Below are 17,943 nucleotides of genomic sequence, written 5' to 3' on the forward strand. Positions count from 1 at the left end.
CAACTTAATTGAATGATTAAATACAATGGTTTGCTTATATAAGAAAATGATCTTCCATTTTTTGTTTTCTCATATTTTCTTCTTGTCTCTTTTTGTTTTTGTTTTTTTTTTGTTATATAGAGTACTTGAAAATAAAGAAGTAGATTGTAGGTGTTTGATGTGTAAAAGAAAGATTTCATTCTCTTATCTTTTTGTTTTTTTTGTTATATAGAGTTGTGACAACCCGAAATTTCTATTCTGTACAACCATTCACTTCAATAGGAGTCAAAACTGTTTCTGCTAAATTTCAAGCTTTTTGGGAATAAGTTTGAGTATTTTAAGATTAGTACTTCAGGAGATACCATGAGAGAGGATGATCTAGGGTTTATTGTGCAACAATAAAGTCCCAAAGCTCCAAGATTTGGAGTTTACAGCCTAAACAAAGGTGTTTACGGTCGTAAACCCTAAATTGGGGGTATATATATGACACTTAGTCATTATTTACCATTTTTCACAAATTCAAGATCCAAACTCAATTCTCTCTCAAGTATCATCCAACAATTCTTCAAGATCTTCAACTTGTAGGTGTTTCTAGCCCTAATAAGTTGATATATTACTTAATCTAGTGATCTAACATGATTCCATCCGTGAAATCATTCCAAAAGTGTAGATCTTCAAGTTTCACCAAGAACACACACTAGTGTTCTTGGACTTTTAGCACCTTTTCAAGCCTCTAACTTGTAAGTACTTATATCCTAGAGTATAATAAGGCTTGTTACACTTCTATACATCAAGAAAACACCAAGGAAACCAAGGATCAAAGGTGTTTATGGTCCAAGAACACCTTGGACCGTAAACCCTATTAAGGGTGCCAAAGTGTGCCCTAGTCCCTTCTAAGCCTTGGAAACTAGCCTAGATCCCTTCCTTAATGTGTTTAGGACTTGAAAACATCAAAAGACCACAAACCATTTGGGTTTACGGCCGTAAACCCAAAGGGAAATGGTCCAAGGACCGTAAACTCCTAAAAAGGAGTGAAATGGTGCCCTAATCTCTTCCTGAGGCTTAAACATGAAGTAGGAATGCTTCTTGTGATCTTTAAGGCTTCAAAACGCAAGATGGTCAAGAAACATGAGTTTACGGCCGTAAACTCATGGGTTTACGACCGTAAACTCAATGAGTAATGGTCACAAAACCGTAAACTCAAATAAAGGGTTCCCTTGAACCCTAAACTCAATAGCAATGTCCTACAACACTTAGATGCAATCCTTAGGACTTATAGCACTTATATAAGGTGTTTTACATGTCCTAGGATGTCTTAACTTTGTTAATTAGTTGTTTAAAGACTAATTGGATACATATATGTGATATTATATGTTAACTAGGATCATTGTGTGTGTACAAGTCTTCACTTGACACCTAGCATCCTATACATTCCGTTCATCCAAACCACTCACTACAGGTGAGTTCATACCCCTTAATTAACCTTTTAAATGTTTTTAAATGCTTTTATGGGGGGGGGGAATACCAGTTGAACAATTATAGTTATTATATCGATCACATGTGATTAATAACTACCAAACAAGTGGATTTCTTACTTTTCAAACTGTGTTACCAAACTGTTTTACTTCAAACTGTCTTACAAACTCTTTTACATACCAAATGCTTTTATCAAACTCTTTTACATGTTAAATACTTTTACTTAAATTCTTTTAACTTATATTCTGTGTATCTATATAGATATAGTTATATAAGTAGGATTGAAAGGACTTAGGACTGATAGCTCACCTTACTTCCTGTTCCTTGTTTGGTTGTGGACTTAGGGCATTCAGGTTATTTGTCCGAAGGTCGTTTGAATCCTAGTTATATATCATGTATATGTGTGTAGATATAAAAGGTTACTTCTTTCATTCAGTTTAATGCCTTTGGGTAGCAAAGGTATACAAACATGTTCATATACACAAACAACATTACTAGTAAACTATAATAGGTATAGTTTAGGAAGATACTATTACTAGAACAATGAAACATACAATGAGTCAGTTCATTCATGAGTAATACATAGTGATGAGAAACAAACATAATACATAGTAATGAGAAACAAACGTAATACATAGTGATGAGAAACAAACATAATACATAGTGATGAGAAACAAACATAATACATAGTGATGAGAAACAAACATAATACATAGTGATGAGAAACAAACATAATACACAGTGATGAGAAACAAAACATACAAGCTAGACAGAGAAAGAACACACAATACAGCTGGCACATACATATACATATACATATACATTACATACAGTTATGTGAGCCACTTAACGGGGGCATGGCACTACCTGTCATGACCCATTTTGTATCCAGAATCTCCTTAATTGGGGGGCGTATGAGTTTCTGTATAGATCTATACTGGATTGACTATCCTACACCTTGCTGCTCGCTACAGTGGGACTTGCAAGTCTACGGGTGCCAAACGTCATTTCTTACGACGTCTTACATCGTCGTTTTACTATAGAGTCGGTAGCAGGATACAGGCCGATCACATGGTACTTTAAATAACAAATAGTTTAAAGTAATTAGTACAGCAGTAGTTACTTAATACAACACTACAGTACTATTTCATTTTCCCTTTACATTTACTTTGTGATATTCACACAATAAACAATAATGTAAGAACTATATTTTGGTTAATAATAGTCAGATTTGGGAAAATACACACGCTTACAAGAGACACACACACAGATACTAGATGCCTTGGTAGAAGGCTACTTTTAGTAGGAAACATAGGGTTTTCTAGGAGAGTTCAAACAATTACAAACTTTTACAAAACTTATACATTACAGACTTACAAACACTTTCATACAATTACAGACACTAATATACTTATGATCTCACCAGCTTTAAAGCTGATAAACTCTTTCAAAATAACTTGTATTCTCAGGTCACCAGTAGACAGGTACCGGTGCCAGGTTCTGAGAAGATGGAGCTCGTTCAAGACTCATCTTTTATTTCTAATGTATATTTTTGGTGTCTATATAACTTGATAGAACACACTTGTATGAAATTATATTATTAATGCAATGGATGATGTTGTTGCTTGTTTACTACTTTGCATTGTTGTGATACTGAACATGACGTCCTCCACCCCCGAACGTTTCCGCCGTTCCGGTTTTGGGGTGTGATAGATTGGTATCAGAGCATTGTTTATAGCGAATCGAGTGTATCAACCCATAAAAGATATACGAACTATAAACACAACGGGATTAAAATACTCTGATAAGGAGTTTATACTTTTAAATAATAAAATATTTAACCAAGTATACATACATGCATTCATACTAAAATCAGTGTCACTAGGACAGAACAAAAGTATTACGATTGTTGGACAGCACAAGTAGACTTAGAGACATATGGTCAACCCTGGGAAGATGTAGCCTGATCAACTACATTATCTGAGGAGTGATTACCATGTGCCTAAGTATGGTTGTGAGGTTGCAACAAGTCTAAAAACTTACCAACACTACTACAACGAGAACAGTAGAACATAACATAAACTTAAAATACTATAGGAGTATTTTGTGTGTCTATTAATTACTTATCTGAGAACTAAAAAGGTCTTTATTGGTATGTCAATAGTTGCGGGGTGGATACATTAAGGTTATAGGTAACTAGGATGGCATAGACTTAGAATCTGTGATATTTGCTCTACTTCCTGTTCCTTGTTTGGTTGTGGGCTTAGAGTTAGGGTCACTTATTCGAAGGTCTATCCTGTCTAGGTTACCTATGACTGGTATGCACTACGCAAATGTTGGAGTAACTGATAAAGATCATCTTATAATTATCTAGTTAGTTCGTTTATTGATTATTTCCTTATCCCTTTTCTCGCGTAGATATAATGGCTGGATTCAATTTTCCCGGAGACCCGTACTATCCCAACAACGGTAATGCAGGATGGCTGGGAGAACAGCCAGAAGATGATCACCCAATCCCTTTGGATGATCACGAAGCTGAAGGCTTTTCTGATGGTTCTGACTCAGAGCCTGAAGTCAACAACCTACCCCCAGCTGCTCAAGACCCAAACCTGAACCCTCGTCTAGCATTTCAAGGACCCACTCCTCTGTGGGCCACAAACTTGAACAGATGGAGTCAGGAACAGGGTCAACCCATACCCTACAATGGAGACAGAAGCTTCTACAACCTCACTGAGGGAGGTTCAGTTGACAGGGTCCTACCCATCATGGTCCGTAGGATTGCTCGGAACACTGAGCAAGGTCGAGCAGCTATTGACCGAGTAGTGGAGATTGACGCCAACTCTGGCGTTAACACAGTCCGCATTCGCCAACTAGAGTCTGCTCATGAAAGGACTCAGGTCCGCAATGCAGTTCTACAGAGGGAACTTGCTGAAACCCAAGCTGAAGTCAGGGAACTTCGAGCTCAACAAGCAAGATCTGATAGGCGCATGAGAGACATAGAACGCCTTCTGTCGGATTCAAGAACTCACTCTAGTAGTTCTCGTCGCCGATAGAGTCTTATCGACTTCTCTTTTTGGATATAACCTAGTTTGTGTAAAAGCTCTAGTCTAATTTCCTATCTTTGTAAATCTTAGACCCGTTAGGTCTTGATTAGGTAGTAGTCTGTCAAAATTTTCCATCTTGGTTGGTGTAAGACCTACTTCTAGGTCATTTTTCCCGAACTCATTACATCTATAATTCCAGTATTTTTGACAGATATCTAACCTTATGGAAATCAATATCCAATTGCTATCATCTGTTAGTACTAGATCTTCATTCAATCATACTATTCAATCGTGCTATTCATTTGTGCTGTTGGACTATGGAGAGTTAATCCATGAGTCATCCTTATCTACTTCCTATTAAATTCTTATCAATATCTTCATCTTTCTAAAATTATAGTTAAAAGATGCTTCCACGTAAATCGACAAGACGCGATCCTCCCGCACCAACACCACCTGCTCCTTAATTCGACACGGCAGCCCTGAATGCTGTTGTAGCTGCAGCTGTGGCTACAGCCATGGCACAATATCATTCTTCTGGTTCCACTGGAGGAGGAACTCCTGTCCTATCTACTCATGGTGAAATCCCTATGCGCTCCAGAAAGTGCTCCTACAAGGACTTCACAAACTGCAAACCATTGTCCTTCAAAGGTACTGGCGGAGTCATTGCCCTCTCGCAATGGTTCGAGAAGACCGAATCGGTTTTCGAGATCTGCTCCTGTCCAGAAGGGAGCAAGGTCAAGTTTGTTGCTTGCACCTTCGAGGAAAAATCCCTAACATGGTGGAATAGCCATGTCAAGTCACTATCCCTTATAGTGGCAAATGCTATGGGCTGGGAAGCTCTGAGAGAGCTAATGGTTGAGGAGTACTGCCCGAGGGGCGAAATCCAAAAGCTAGAGGAAGAACTGTGGAGCCTAACCATGAAGGGCTCCAACATAGTCTCCTACACCGCCAGGTTCTGTGAACTGGTGGCCCTCTGTCCCAACATGGTTCATACAGAGGGAAAGAAGATTGAAAGATACATATGGGGGCTGGTGCCTCCATTCCAGGGAAATGTTTTGGCTTCAAACCCCACTACATTCGATAGTGCCAAGCGATTGGCACATCGGCTCATAGACCATGGGGTTCGTACCCCGGCTGCAACAACAACCCTGACCATCTCAGAACCCGTCAGAACCGCTGATTCCAAGCGGAAGTTTTGGGATGACAAGAGAAAGACAAAGGCTGCCAAAAAGCAGCAGGTCGTGGTAGTTCATGCTGCGATAGCACCTGCCGCTGCTGTTCCGGTAAAGCAGTACGCTGGAAGTTTGCCCAATTGCAACAAGTACAACTTCCACCACGTAGGAGCCTGCCGGGAAATGCAGTGTTTGAACTGCAACAGGAAGGGGCACACTGCCCGTTTCTGCAAAGCTCCGGCGAGGCCAATCACCCAAGTCCCCGGCGCTGGTGTGAGCCAAACTTGCTACGGTTGTGGCGAGGTGGGCCACTACAAAAGGAACTGCCCGAAGGCAGGGAACGCCGGTGGAGTGGCAAGAGTTCTGGCCATAGGCCACGAGGAAGCGGTTGCCGACCCCACAGTGGTCACTGGTACGTTTCTCCTCGATAACTCTTATGCATGCATACTGTTTGATAGTGGAGCGGAGAGGAGTTTCGTGAACCAAAAATTTGCTCATTTACTTAAGCAAAAATCACGAGCACTCAAAGAACCATTCACTGTAGAAATGGCTAATGGAAAGACAGAGAGCACTAGCAATATATTCATAGGGTGTACCCTAACACTTGATAACCATTCATTTTCGATCGACCTCATGCCGGTTTCTATTAAAAGTTTCGACGTCATTATCGGCGTGGATTGGTTGAGTCTTCATCGTGCCGACATCATGTGTTACGAAAAGGCTGTACGCCTTAATCTGTTGTCTGGCGAAACCCTAGTAGTATATGGCGACAAACCCGGCACGAACCTTCGTATCATCTCGAGCATTCAAGCTCAGAAATTCTTGCAAAAGGAATGTCGCGCATTCCTTGCTCATGTGGTCGACGTGAGCCAAGAAGCGAAGGACATTCAGAACATTCCAGTAGTACGCGACTTTCCCAACATCTTTCCGGAAGAACTCCCAGGATTACCTCCGCAACGTCAAGTCGAGTTTCGAATCGACTTAGTTCCAGGGGCTACTCCCGTAGCCAAATCGACCTATCGTCTAGCACTTGCAGAGATGCAAGAACTGTCCTGTCAACTTAACGAACTGCTCAGCAAGGGCTTTATAAGACCAAGCTTCTCACCCTAGGGAGCTCCAGTCTTGTTCGTCAAGAAGAAAGAGGGATCGTTTCGTATGTGCATCGACTACAGGGAGCTCAACAAACTGACCATCAAAAATCGTTATCCTTTGCCTCGGATTGACGATTTATTCGATCAACTTCAAGGGGCGAAATTCTTTTCAAAAATCGACTTAAGGTCCGGATATCACCAACTACGAGTGCTAGGGGAGGATGTTCCGAAGACAGCCTTCCGAACTCGTTATGGGCACAACGAATTCGAAGTGATGCCGTTCGGATTAACAAACGCACCTGCTGTATTCATGGACTTAATGAATAGGGTGTGTCGTCCTTACTTGGATCAGTTCGTCATCGTCTTCATCGATGACATACTTATCTACTCTCATAGTAAGGAGGAGCATAGTCAACATCTGCGACTAGTCTTAGAAACCCTTCGTTCGGAGAAGCTCTATGCGAAGTTCTCGAAATGCGAATTTTGGATCCGACAAGTCGAATTCTTAGGGTACGTGGTTAGCGAAGAGGGAATACACGTGGACCCTTCCAAAATTAAAGCCATTGAGAACTGGTCAGCACCGAAGACGCCTACATAAATTCGTCAATTTCTAGGTCTCACTGGCTACTATCGCAGGTTCATTCAGAACTTCTCCCGCATTGCGAAACCTCTTACGACACTAACCCAGAAGGGTGTGGCCTTTGACTGGGAAGAGAAGCAGGAGAGAGCGTTCCAAACGCTTAAAAGAGCCTTGTGCACCGCACCAATACTATCCCTCCCCGAAGGGATAGAAGACTTCGTTGTCTATTGCGATGCGTCAAATCAAGGACTCGGATGTGTTCTGATGCAGCGAGGTAAGGTCATCGCCTATGCCTCAAGACAGCTAAAGACACATGAGGTCAACTACACTACCCACGATCTTGAGCTAGGAGCAGTTGTGTTTGCTCTGAAGATCTGGAGACACTACCTGTACGGTACAAAGAGCACAATCTTTACAGACCACAAAAGCCTACAACACATATTCGACCAGAAGGAGCTCAACATGAGACAACGATGGTGGGTCGAGCTACTCAGTGATTACGAATGTGAAATTCGTTATCATCTGGGTAAAGCCAACGTAGTAGCTGACGCCCTAAGTCGGAAAGAATATTCTGGTCGTAGAGTCAAATCATTGACTATGACTATCCATTCGCACTTGACCACACAGATTAAGGAGGCTCAGATCGAAGCTTTGAAACCTAAAAATGTGGCGGGTGAATCCTTGAGAGGGATGGATAAGAACTTGGAGGTTAAGGGTGGCGGAGCTTATTATTTCATGGATCGGATCTGGACCCCGAAACTTGGAGGTTTCAGAGACTTGATCATGAACGAGGCGCACAACACCCGTTACTCCGTCCACCCAGGTTCAGATAAGATGTATCTGGATCTTAAAAAGCTATACTGGTGGCCTAACATGAAAGTAGAGATTGCTACCTTCGTAAGTAAATGCCTTACTTACGCCAAGGTCAAGGTCGAATACCAGAAACCCTCCGATCTACTACAACAGCCAGAGATACCGGAATGGAAGTGGGAGCGGATTACTATGGACTTCATAACCAAGTTGCCTAAGACAACGGGTGGACTTGATACCATATGGGTCATCGTCGACAGATTGACCAAGTCCGCACACTTCCTGCCTATCAAGGAAATAGACAAGATGGAGAAGCTTACAAGAACTTACATTAGAGAGATTGTACGACTGCATGGTGTTCCCATATCCATTATCTAGGACAGAGATAGTAGATTCACTTCGAGGTTCTGGCAGTCGCTACAAAGTTCCCTAGGAACTAGGCTGGACATGAGTACAGCCTACCATCCACAGACAGATGGGCAAAGTGAGAGGACTATCCAAACCTTGGAAGATATGTTGCAAGCCTGTGTGATCGACTTTGGGAAAGCATGGGATACTCATTTACCCCTTGTAGAATTTTCCTACAACAACAGTTATCACACAAGCATAAAGGCTGCTCCATTCGAGGCCCTCTATGGCCGAAACTGCAGATCCCCTCTGTGCTGGGCTGAGGTGGGTAATACCCAGTTAGCTAAAGGATGAGTTCCTGACAGCACTCTCACAGGTCCGGAGATCATTCGGGAAACGACAGAGAAGATCGTTCAGATTCGTGAACGATTGAAAGCCTCTAGAGACCGACAGAAAAGCTACGCTGATAAACGAAGGAAACCGTTGGAATTCCAGGTGGGTGACCGTGTTCTATTGAAGGTCTCACCCTGGAACGGCTTGATACGCTTCGGAAAGCGTGGAAAGCTAAATCCAAGGTACATATGGCCTTTCGAGATTCTCGCAAGAATCGGCCCTATAGCTTACAAACTCAACTTACCACGCGAACTCAGTAACGTACATTCTACTTTCTATGTCTCGAACTTGAAAAAGTGTATGTCCGACGAGACTCTTGTAATCCCACTCGACGAGATCGAGATCAACCAAAGCCTCAACTTCATGGAAGAACCAGTAGAGATCATGGACCGGGAGGTCAAGCAAACGAAACAAAGCTGTATCCCGATAGTGAAGGTTTGCTGGAACGCCAAGCGAGGACCTGAATTCACTTGGGAGCGAGAGGATCAGATGAAACTGAAATATCCTCTTCTTTTTACTTAGTTATTTGTAACTACTCATTTGCTTAAACTCTAATTTCGGACGAAATTCCTTCTAACGGGGGGATGATGTGACAACCTGAAATTTCTATTCTGTACAACCATTCACTTCAATAGGAGTCAAAACTGTTTCTGCTAAATTTCAAGCTTTTTGGGAATAAGTTTGAGTATTTTAAGATTAGTACTTCAGGAGATACCAGGAGAGAGGATGATCTAGGGTTTATTGTGCAACAATAAAGTCCCAAAGCTCCAAGAGTTTGGAGTTTACGGCCTAAACAAAGGTGTTTACGGCCGTAAACCCTAAATTGGGGGTATATATATGACACTTAGTCATTATTTACCATTTTTCACAAATTCAAGATCCAAACTCAATTCTCTCTCAAGTATCATCCAACAATTCTTCAAGATCTTCAACTTGTAGGTGTTTCTAGCCCTAATAAGTTGATATATTACTTAATCTAGTGATCTAACATGATTCCATCCGTGAAATCATTCCAAAAGTGTAGATCTTCAAGTTTCACCAAGAACACACACTAGTGTTCTTGGACTTTTAGCACCTTTTCAAGCCTCTATCTTGTAAGTACTTCTATCCTAGAGTATAATAAGGCTTATTACACTTCTATACATCAAGAAAACACCAAGGAAACCAAGGATCAAAGGTGTTTACGGTCCAAGAACACCTTGGACCGTAAACCCTATTAAGGGTGCCAAAGTGTGCCCTAGTCCCTTCTAAGCCTTGGAAACTAGCCTATATCCCTTCCTTAATGTGTTTAGGACTTGAAAACATCAAAAGACCACAAACCATTTGGGTTTACGGCCGTAAACCCAAAGGGAAATGGTCCAAGGACCGTAAACTCCTAAAAAGGAGTGAAATGGTGCCCTAATCTCTTCCTAAGGCTTAAACATGAAGTAGGAATGCTTCTTGTGATCTTTAAGGCTTCAAAACGCAAGATGGTCAAGAAACATGAGTTTACGGCCGTAAACTCATGGGTTTACGACCGTAAACTCAATGAGTTATGGTCACAAAACCGTAAACTCAAATAAAGGGTTCCCTTGAACCCTAAACTCAATAGCAATGTCCTACAACACTTAGATGCAATCCTTAGGACTTATAGCACTTATATAAGGTGTTTTACATGTCCTAGGATGTCTTAACTTTGTTAATTAGTTGTTTAAAGACTAATTGGATACATATATGTGATATTATATGTTAACTAGGATCATTTTGTATGTACAAGTCTTCACTTGACACCTAGCATCCTATACATTCCGTTCATCCAAACCACTCACTACAGGCGAGTTCATACCCCTTAATTAACTTTTTAAATGTTTTTAAATGCTTTTATGGGGGGGAATACCAGTTGAACAATTATAGTTATTATATCAATCACATGTGATTAATAACTACCAAACAAGTGGATTTCTTACTTTTCAAACTGTGTTACCAAACTGTTTTACTTCAAACTGTCTTACAAACTCTTTTACATACCAAATGCTTTTATCAAACTCTTTGACATGTTAAATACTTTTACTTAAATTCTTTTAACTTATATTCTGTGTATCTATATAGATATAGTTATATAAGTAGGATTGAAAGGACTTAGGACTGATAGCTCACCTTACTTCCTGTTCCTTGTTTGGTTGTGGACTTAGGGCATTCAGGTTATTTGTCCGAAGGTTGTTTGAATCCTAGTTATATATCATGTATATGTGTGTAGATATAAAAGGTTACTTCTTTCATTCAGTTCAATGCCTTTGGGTAGCAAAGGTATACAAACATGTTCATATACACAAACACCATTACTAGTAAACTATAATAGGTATAGTTTAGGAAGATACTATTACTAGAACAATGAAACATACAATGAGTCAGTTCATTCATGAGTAATACATAGTGATGAGAAACAAACATAATACATAGTAATGAGAAACAAACGTAATACATAGTGATGAGAAACAAACATAATACATAGTGATGAGAAACAAACATAATACATAGTGATGAGAAACAAACATAATACACAGTGATGAGAAACAAAACATACAAGCTAGACAGAGAAAGAACACACAATACAGCTAGCACATACATATACATATACATATACATTACATACAGTTATGTGAGCCACTTAACGGGGGCATGGCACTACCTGTCATGACCCGTTTTGTATCCAGAATCTCCTTAATTGGGGGGCGTATGAGTTTCTGTATAGATCTATACTAGATTGACTATCCTACACCTTGTTGCTCGCTACAGTGGGACTTGCAAGTCTACGGGTGCCAAACGTCATTTCTTATGACGTCTTACATCGTCGTTTTACTATAGAGTCGGTAGCAGGATACAGGCCGATCACATGGTACTTTAAATAACAAATAGTTTAAAGTAATTAGTACAGCAGTAGTTACTTAATACAATACTACAGTACTATTTCATTTTCCCTTTACATTTACTTTGTGATATTCACACAATAAACAATAATGTAAGAACTATATTTTAGTTAATAATAGTCAGATTTGGGAAAATACACACTCTTACAAGAGACACACACACAGATACTAGATGCCTTGGTAGAAGGCTACGTTTAGTAGGAAACATAGGGTTTTCTAGGAGAGTTCAAACAATTACAAACTTTTACAAAACTTATACATTACAGACTTACAAACACTTTCATACAATTACAGACACTAATATACTTATGATCTCACCAGCTTTAAAGCTGATAAACTCTTTCAAAATAACTTGTATTCTCAGGTCACCAGTAGACAGGTACCAGTGCCAGGTTCTGAGAAGATGGAGCTCGTTCAAGACTCATCTTTTATTTCTGATGTATATTTTTGGTGTCTATATAACTTGACAGAAGACACTTGTATGAAATTATATTATTAATGCAATGGATGATGTTGTTGCTTGTTTACTACTTTGCATTGTTGTGATACTGAACATGACGTCCTCCACCCCCGAACGTTTCCGCCGTTCCGGTTTTGGGGTGTGACAAGAGTACTTGAAAATGAAGAAGTAGATTGTAGTTATTTGATGTATAAAAGAAAGATTTCAACGATGACATATGTATGTGCGGCATGATCTTCTTTGGAATTAAAAATTTTCATTCAAAACAATTTGGGGTTGTTCAGTTTGATGCTTGGATGAATTTAAAAGGATTTAGAATTAAAATTTTATAAATTCCTTGGTTGGATTTGAAAAAAAAAATATAAATACCTACCTAAAAAAACTACTTTGGTTGCATTATATAACTCTCTCACTCTCTCATTCTTTTTTTTTTTAGTTCGTGTCATATGTAATATTTTTTAATATGATTATTAATGTTTGTTAATGTTATACAATATTTTTATTTCTTGATATATTAAAATGCGTCTATAAGTTATCTTGATAACAATTTAATTTAATTTGTAGTTTTTTAAGAAAAAATTATAGATAACTAATTAATAAAAGTGTAAATTACTTTTTATTCTTATTTTAGGATCATAATCTTTATAAGAGAAATACATGGACAATTGTGTCATTCAACATAAATACTTTTAAAAACAATTATAAGTCACTCAAAATCTTAAAAAGAATGGAATCTAATTTCATTGTAAATATTATTAACCAAATACATTGTAGTTTTCAATTGAAATTTGTTCTAAACTATTTCAAATGCAAATCTAATCTCAAATTACAGCTACCACGAAAATAATCACATAATCCAAACACACTCTCTCTCTCTCTCTCTCTCTCTATATATATATATATATATATATATATATATATATATATATATATATATTAAGTTTATTGGATTTTATTAACATAATGTCTACCATATTTTTTGGGGATTGAAAGAAGGAGAAACAAAATAATATATAGATTTTCACCACCTCAACAAGAAGGCAACAACATCTTGGTCTATTTTGATTGTTTTGTTTGTTTGCTTATTTTTTATTTATTTTTATCAATATATTGTTATAATTTAATATATTTTTCTATTATAACTTCTAATACACAAAACTTTGCATAGTTCAAATATGCGTTGAGACAGTACAATTTTTATCTACATTCTGATTTAAGCTTTTATCGCAATATCTTATAAAATACGAGGTATTTAATATTTATTATTAGAATATGGATGTCTTTATATCATTATAAGGTACATATCCTATCTAAAAGAAAACAATGTTATGATCTTCACACTAACATAAATATATCACATCGTTTGTCAATTAAGATTAGACTTATCATATAAAATATTGTCATATTTAAAATAAATTAAAATATTTTTTTTCATTATTATTGAGAAATATGTGATTCTATAGATTTTTTACAACTATATAATCAGTTTTTTTTATACTCTCAATATACAAATTACTGACATCATGGTTGATTTACAGTTTTAATCACGACTATTTTAATTGTATAATCGCATTTGTGTGCAACGGACGAGAATACACCTAGTAGCTCTTATAAAAGAGGTCATTCAAATTAATAAGGTTCAAATATGTTTTCTATTTTCAACCATATTAATTTGAGACTCACTAACTTTTAAACTTATTTTACTTTGTTGTATCAAACCATATGCTTTTGTATCTTTAAAACTCTTAAAATTATTAAACTTAATTAAATGATTAATTGAAATATTTTAATTATATAAGAACATTATCCTCCATTATTAGTTACTCATATTTTCTTTTCTTTTATTTTTTCATTTTTGTTATATATAGAATGCTTGAAAATGAGGAACAAAGTTGTAAATGTATGATGTCTAAAAAAATTACAATGATATAATATGTTTGGGGATACATGATCTTCTTTATAATTAAGATTGTTTTTTCAAAACAACTTTCCATTGCATTATATAAATTTCTACCACCTAGTTTTTTTGAAAACTAATTCATCAAAAATATGAGTTAATTATTTATTTATTTCTTTATTGACTCTATCTTTGTCTCCCTCTCAGTTTAATTTTTTTAGTTCGTATCATGTAATATTTTTTAGTATGATAGTTAATGTTTTTTTAATGTTTTTATGATATTTTTATTTCGTAATTTAGTAAAGTACATCTATAAATTATCTTGATAACAATTTAGTTTAATTTGTATTTAAAAAATACTGTTGTAGCTAATTATTTAATAAAAGTATAATCTAATATTTTTTTACTATTTATTCATCTTTTTAGATTACAATCTATATAAGAGGAATATTTAGTTAGATCATTTCAAACACAAATCTATTGACACATTATATATTCCCTAAAAAACAATCTCATATCAAATACCTCTTTATTTTTTTCATTAAAAAAAAGTTTATGGAATGTTATAAAAATAAAACCTAAAATATGTATCTTTCTTGCTTCGTAAGTTAGTCTTATTGAAGGAAGTAAAAAAAAAGTAATTTAGATCAATACATGTTATCAATCATATGTTATATATGGCGATGTGAATAATATTTATTTGAATATGTTATATATGACTGTTTGTTTTGTGTTGTTTTAAAAAAACAACCAACCAAAACTCGTAGATATGTCATATCCCATACAAGTCTATTTGAAGATGCAAATAATTTATCTTATCACATTGTATTTTAGTATATATTTAACATTTCAATTTTAATAATAATAAGTGGTTCTTAAAAAAATTTCTTTAAATTTTAATAATAATAAGTGATTTTAAAATTGATGGTATATATATATATATATATATATATATATATATATATATATATATATATATATATATATATATATTAAAGGAATCCACCTCTTAGGAACAGTGAACTTCCTAAGAGGTTGGCAGAAATTGTACTCTGTTTATATATGTTTGTTCAAATCCGTCTCTAGGGTCATTTTATGTCAATATCGATATTGTTTGTGGACACATGTTAGGAACAGTTCCGGTTTCCCGGTCATTTTATCCCCACACCCGTAGGTTAATCGGTCCTTCCAATTTCTTCCTTCTATCGCTTCTTATCTAAACCTTTTGTTCTCTTTCTTCCTTCCTCTGCTAACGTTCATCGCCACCGCCAACAGAATCGTCGGCGCCCAGAAGCCCTAAAACCACCCCACCGATCGATTTTGCTCCTTATACTACTATGTTCTTCAATTGCATGTCCATCTTTCTCCTGTATCTTCTATTTCAGATGCGTACTCGATTCCCAACTTCGACTACAGATGGTTTCCCACCGTATCGATGTCACCTTCGAGACACCGGGATCTAAATTTCCGTTTCAGACTCCATCACCACCACCGGCCACAGCCACAAACTCCATAGATGACTTTGAAGCACCAATGGAGCCAAAGAAATCCGGTATGTAATGACCCTTTTGACCCTTTGTAATTCTACTTTTGCAAGAATTTATAACTCAAAATGTTCTCAGATTTTGTTGATGTGTCGCCTAAAGAAACATTGAATATGAACCCATTTGATAACTTCAAAGAATCTAAAGACATTGAATCCCCGAAAGATTCACAATTTTCGAACCATGTAAGAATTTGATTGTGAACTATGATTCATTTTAATATCTAAGTTCATATAAAATGATATGTTTTATGAAATTATGGTTCCGAAAATGTATCTGCTTCAAACCCGATGAATAATCCGTTTTCTGGAGCATCGTCTACTGGTTCAGCAGGTCATGTTATATCTGTTGAAGCTTTGGAGAAGATGATTGAGGATCCAACTGTACAAAAAATGGTCTACCCGTAAGTTATCGATTTTCCAGATTTTCAATTTTAAGTTTTTGATTGGTGAATAAAGTTATAGGTCTTACTATGTCTGTTGAAGCTTTGGAGAAGATGATGGAGGATCCAACTATACAAAAAATGGTCTACCCGTAAGTTATCGATTTTCTAGAATTTCAATTTTATGTTTTTGATTGGTGAATAAAGTTGTTATAAGTTTTAATTTTATTTCTTCTAGTTATCTTCCAGAAGAAATAAGGAACCCTACCTCATTTAAATTTTAAGTATTGTTCAAATTAAGTTTTATGATTATATATATATATATATATATATATATATATATATATATATATATATATGTGTGTGTGTGTGTGTGTCAACCTTGCTAATATGCTTTTTTATTTTTTTTAAACAGGGATGCTTCGAAACTCGTGATACCATCAACAACTGCAGGATATGTTGTAAGTTTTTTATTTTAATTTCATCTTTTTGCATTCTAATATTACTTCAGAATAATCTTTACTTCACAACTTAAGTTTTCCGTTTGGCTCTTATCAAGTCAAGTCGGATCTTGAGGTTTTTACAGCTGCATTTTAAACAGTCAAAAAGCTTGATTAAGCCTATTATTGAATGTAAGTTGTGAGTTAGTTGTATTTTCCCTCATTCAATCAATTGTTTTATTTTCAGGAATAACATGAGGGGAAGTCCTGAATGGGATAACCGTATGATGGACTCATTGAAATTTTTTGATATTAGTAGTCCCGAGGTGAAGAAGCAATTTGGTAAGATCTGATGAAATCAAACAACTTTGTAAAATATTTTTATACTCAGCAACCAGTATAAATACATTTGTTTACTTATATATTCTTTTTTGTTCATTTTTTTTAAAGATCAAATTGGACTTACCTCAGAAGTAGTTATCTCCAAAATCATGGCCAATCTTGAGGTTGCCATGGCATTTCAAAACCCTAGGGTTCAAGCAGCAATCATGGATGTATGTTTTTTTATCTTTCTTTTTCTTTTTGCACCTTAGGGTCACTTATTAACTTTTATAGAAAAATAACACGGTTGTTATGTTTGCAGTGTTCTCAAAACCCTATGAGCATTATCAAGTACCAAATGACAATGAGTTCCATTACTGCGGATTTGGGTTGTTTTTGTTTCTTCAAAGTGTTAACTACTGGGAATTTCTCTTCATTTATCTTCCTATTTTTTGTTATTATATTGCTAACGTATTCATGTTTTGACCTTTCAGTCTGCCTTTTAAATTTTCTAAGGTTTGTTTTGTTGTGTACGTGTGTGTGTTGAACGATTTGGTATCAACGAAGAGGATGCCTACGACATCGGCGACGAAGACAGTCGACATTCGAGAATGCAAATAAATACACTTCAGTTAACATTCCTTGAATGTAGGGATTAGATCTGGACATTGATCATTCAGATATACAGACTGTGAAACTGTCTGGTATAAGTTTTTATAATTTGATATCACTTTTGTTTTGTTTTGTTTTTTCTTATATGAATTTTCTTTAGTCTTCAACTTTTCATAGGATTATTGCATGATGATGGTGTCTTTGGTTGCAGATGGATGTAATTCTGGACGAAACTCAATTCTTTGATGGATGAAAATTTGATTCCATTCTTCCTCTTTCTATAAAAAACTACAATACCCCCATTTATATTTAAGTTGGAATAGATAAAAACAAAACTTAAAATAATAAGTAAAATTTTAAACATTTATCGATAATTCCATCATAATTATTAACAAATCATGGTTTGTAATATTTCAGGCTGTTGGACACTATGCAAGTCATAGGCAATGTAAAGACCGATACTTATCTTTATGTTTCTTCATTCATTC

At 36.4% G+C, this 17,943-nt stretch overlaps 1 pseudogene; it reads left to right on the plus strand.

Annotated features, from left to right (window-relative positions):
* Positions 1 to 15,990: 15,990 nt before the first annotated feature.
* Positions 15,991 to 17,676, plus strand: LOC145127814 (protein TIC 40, chloroplastic-like; annotated as a pseudogene).
* Positions 17,677 to 17,943: the final 267 nt, after the last annotated feature.

Source organism: Lactuca virosa, chromosome 7, assembly GCF_052849685.1.
Source record: "Lactuca virosa cultivar CGN04683 chromosome 7, Lactuca_virosa_CGN04683_v6, whole genome shotgun sequence".
Lineage (NCBI taxonomy): Eukaryota > Viridiplantae > Streptophyta > Magnoliopsida > Asterales > Asteraceae > Lactuca > Lactuca virosa.